The 5,033-nt window shown below is 26.7% G+C and overlaps 1 pseudogene; it reads left to right on the top strand.

The window, feature by feature from the left end:
• The window catches only part of LOC105135049 (heavy metal-associated isoprenylated plant protein 26-like), a 3,210-nt pseudogene extending 1,910 nt beyond the window's left edge, over positions 1-1,300 (top strand).
• Positions 1,301-5,033: the final 3,733 nt, after the last annotated feature.

Genomic DNA, 5,033 nt, shown 5'->3' with positions numbered 1-5,033 from the left:
TTGCTAGGACTTCTATTTTTCATTAGGTTTCAAATGAAGTTATTTTTTTATGTATGTTATTTTTAACCCAAATCTTTGTTTCAAAAAAGCACTAATCAAACTTGAAAATCATGACAAACGAATTTACTTCCCCCTGAATTAATTTTCTAATCATGGCACAAACAATCATTTTATTTATTTATTTATCAAATAAGAGAAATGGATTTATTTTTAATGCAAAATCTCTTACCAAATAACCAGTATATATATATATATATATAAAATAGGAAAAACCCAAAAAAATTTGGTATCTTAATCAATAAGAACTGAAACATGTTTCTTCTGTTTGGTTCATTATAGAGAATTAATGGAAAAGCCAACTTTCCCAAATATTCCTAACCCTAGAGAACATAAGAATCTTGAAGCTATATCAATTTAATGTAGGTCCAACATTGATCAGATTCTCTCCAGACCGTGTTTAAACCGTGTTTCATCTTTTTGCTTTTTTAGACCGTGGAGCTCAAAGTCAGGATGTGCTGCACTGGCTGTGAAAGAGTTGTCAAAAATGCCATTTACAAGCTTAAAGGTATATCTTTCATTCCATTCTTCAAGTTCGGCTAAACAAATTTTTTTTTTTGTTGAATTCATATCTAATATTTTTCATTTCATTCTTCAATTTATCCATGTATTATCAGGTATTGATTCAGTGGAGGTGGACTTGGAGATGGAAAAGGTAACTGTAGTGGGATATGTTGATCGAAACAAGGTACTCAAGGCGGTGAGGAGGGCAGGAAAGAGAGCAGAATTCTGGCCATATCCGAATCCACCATTGTACTTCACATCAGCTAATCACTATTTCAAGGACACAACTAGTGAGTTCAAAGAGAGTTACAACTATTACAAGCATGGCTACAATCTTGCAGACAGGCATGGGACCATCCCGGTAAGCCAACGGGGAGACGACAAGGTCAGCAACCTGTTTAACGATGACAACGTTAATGCCTGCTGTCTCATGTAGCTAGCTAGCTAGCTACATGTATCTTCAAGTTCCAAGGGTGTACGTAGCTATTGGGAAAGGCTCGCGTGTAGAATCTAGGTGAGATTTTATTTGTATGAGGATGGAATGTATCATCAATTGTTCATCCTCTTATCTGTGAGCCATGGAAAAGTTTGAGTGTTGCTTTGTAAGTTCTGGTGGTATGATCAGTGGGAATATATTCAATGGAACAGCTAGCTTCATGCGCTTGTTTTCATGCCACTGTATTATCCATCATTGTATAAAAAGATGTCCATATCAAATAATTCTGCCTTCTAGTTCAAATTCCAAGTCCTAATTTGTAATATAATTTATAAATGTTTTCATTATTCTTTTTAAGAATTGTTTTCATAATTATCATAGCTAGTATATATGATAAAAAAATCAATTTTTTTATTCCACGGCCAAAAAATAATTTCAAATCTATTTACACATTGAAGGCCACATTAAAAAAACATTTGTTTTAAAAGTCTAAAATATTTAAAATGTCAAAGACAGTAGCTAGTAAATCTTATTTAATCATATTTGTGGTTATGGTTACTATTTTTAAATTAATATATATTGAAGCATACATTAAAAAAGTATCTATCTCAAAATTTAAATATATAATTAATTTAACCAAATACTTTTAATTAAATATATGATTATCTTGTATTAAAACACAATAACACAAAAGAATAAATTATTAATCTCACATCAATTCAATTTCCTCATATATATATATGAGAGAGAGAGAGAGAGAGAGAGTTTCATGAGTGAATAAAACATGGTTAAATTAATTGCCATTAATTCAATAAACCGGTTCCCTTTCTGATCAAATTTCTATAAACAATGAAAACCCTAATAAGGGCCAACAAAGATGTTGCGTGCTGATTCCTGAATTATTGAATTAAATAAATTTAGAATACTTCACGGCTAAGGATAAAACAATTTGATTGGCAATCACCAAAGTTACTTCCCAATGGAGTTCCTCACCCTCCACTTGTTGTCAAAATAACTTCAACTTTTTTCCAGGAGATTCCCCTCTCTTTTCCTGTTCGTTTCTTGCTGTTTTTTCTTAGAGGTTTCCTTCTTTTAGAAGGCTAGTCATTCTCGCACGGTTTTGACCACTGGATTGGTATAGAATATTGCATCAATGGCGGTAGGGTTCGGAGAATTTGAGGTATGGACCCCATTGCTAGCAAGAAAGTGGATTGTGTAAACAATTGTTATCATAAAAAAATAGTTCAAATATCTTGTTCCCATCTCCCTAAACCCCAAGGAGAAGGAGAAGAAGGTTTTCCTAGCTAGCTGGTATTGGAAAACCATTAGCTAACAGTACTATAGTATTCCTTCCTCTTCATTCTAATTCCACGATGCACGCTTTCTTTGGATCATCAAATCCATATCTTGATTAAATACCTATATTATATATAAAAAATACCTAATATACTTTAGCAATGTGTTTCCTTTTTTTAGTAAAAACTATTAATGTACAGATAGACTGATTGCACGCTTAACAAAGAATATTATGTCTTTTCCATTCAATTTCAGATATTTTCGTGAATAAATCAATTGCATGTAAATTTGTGACATGAAATGTGTTGCAGATGTGTTTGTAGATTAGATAGAAGACATGCAATCTAAAAAAAATAATTATAAATTTAGATAATTGTTGAATTATGCTTAAAGTTTTCTAGATAATTTTATAAGAGATCCTACTTAAGTTTTGGAAATCCTTCAAATTAAACCTATAAGATGTTGTTTTTATTATTTTTCTAATTAATTTTATATCTTAATTACCTTTATTACTTAACTTTGAATTCTTTTGATTATGTCACTATTAACTTCTATATATATAAACAGTTAAGAGTGTTATTTTCTTCATCAAATTATTATAAAACCATCAGCTAACACTATTATTAAATATACTTAAAAGTTCTTTTTCATTTTGGTCCTAAATTTTTTTGAGAAATTTTTATATTTCAAACTTAGTTTTTTTTTTTAATTTCATTCTTTAATATTGAGTGTACTGAATATTGAATTTTATAATTTGTTTTGATCTGTTTTCTATAGAGTTATCTCGGTTTCATAACTTGAATAATAATTTTATAGGTTAGTCATGTTAACTGAAATTATTATTTTTAATTGAATATATTTTTATTATTTTTTATTTAATATTTTTTTATTTAAAAATTAGATTTTATAATTTTTTATTTGTTTTCTATAAAATAATCTTAATCTCATGACTTGTGTCATATTTTTTGTCTTTTTTATTTAATTTATTTTCAATCTAATCTTTCAATATTGATTTAATTAGGAATTGAGATTTAAGTTTTATTTTGATTGGCTTTCTATATGATTATACTAGTCACGTAACATAGATTTCACAAGCTAATTCAAGTGAATTCTTCTTATTTTTTTAGTGAAATCTTGTTTTTAATTTCATATTTTTAACTTTGGGTTGATTGCAAAAAAGTTTTTTTTTGTATAAGGTTACGAGGATTTTATGACTTTGATAATAAATTTAATATATTAATTTGTGTTAATATAATATTTTATTATTTTAATATTTTTTTTAAAAAAAAATATAATCTCGATATTTTAATATTTTTTTTTTAAAAAAATATATTCTGACGTTTTGAATCAAACTATATTTTTATCAATTAAATAAATTTATTTTGGATATCTTAAGTTAAACATGTCACAAAATTCAATCACCATATAATTAAAAAGATTTTATGCTAAAATTAAAAACATATCCACGATAATACTTGGATACTTGTTACGTCTAATTTTTTTTTGGACCGCAATGTAGTAGCATAGGCAATGATCTAATAGCATTCCTTATAATTCTTCCATACTGGAGACGATCATCAAATCCTTATCTGCTTTAATGAAAAACAAAACATCCAAAGTTATTAGTATTAAACTAGGTTATTTTCCACACAATTTTTTGGCTTGGACAAAAATTCTTTAGAATATAAAAAAAATAATATTAAATATTTTAATATTATTATTAAACTTGATACAACAATTTAAATTAAAATAATATAAAAATAGTTCAAATATAACTTTATTGACTCAACAAATTCAATTAAAAAAATAAAAAAAGAAGAAGAAGTTATATTTACTTTAGTCAACCCATTAAACCCGTAATTCAGGTTATTAACTCTACTTAGTTGAATTAATTTTTTATTTTATTAAATAATAAAAAATATAGGTTATTAACTCAACAAAATATTCAATGATAAACTTTAATAAAAAAATCTATATCAAATAATAAAATTAAAAAAAAAACAAAAAGTAAAAAACTCCTGAAGAGCTAGTAAACTAGCCGAGACATCCGAGCCCGAGTGGCACAACGCGGATGAGCCTATTATAGAATAACCTAATTGAGGGGGCCTAAGGTAGGCCCGCGTGTCTAGGATAATATCAATAAAAAAATATGACCCGCTCCTTCCCGTGATGAAACCCATGACCTATCATTGATCACATACACACGTTGACCAATTAAGCTACATGATAAAGATGTTATGGAACAATTAAATAAATATATAATCTTGATTCAATGTTCATAAAAACATTTAGGGTGTATTTGGTGTTGTGATAGATATTGTGGTTGTGATTCGAAAAAAGTTGTTTTGTAAAAAGTACTTTTAGTTGAGGTTGGTTTGAAAAAATAGATGTTTGGTTAAAACTGTGGTTGAAATTGAAGTTAAAGAAAAAATAATTTAATGTATTTGGTTAAAAAAACTTTTGAAATTAAAGTTATAAAATAATTTTTAAAAATATATATTAATATTGATGATTTTAAATTTAACTATTATAGAATTAATTACTCCTATTATATCATGAAATAAATAATACTTTATATAAATTTTTATTTTATTTTATTAAACTATTTATAATTACATTACGTATAAAATTTATTCTATAAAAATTACAGTTTTCATAATTTTTTAAGCATGTAATAAAATTAAATAAAATATTATCAAGTATAAAATTGATATTACAGTGCGAGTGAATTTAATTTACT

The sequence above is a fragment of the Populus euphratica genome, unplaced genomic scaffold (genome assembly GCF_000495115.2).
Source record: "Populus euphratica unplaced genomic scaffold, PopEup_1.0 scaffold172.1, whole genome shotgun sequence".
Taxonomy (NCBI): domain Eukaryota; kingdom Viridiplantae; phylum Streptophyta; class Magnoliopsida; order Malpighiales; family Salicaceae; genus Populus; species Populus euphratica.
Note: the sequence above shows the minus strand (reverse complement) of the source record. Positions and strands in the feature narration are given on the sequence as shown.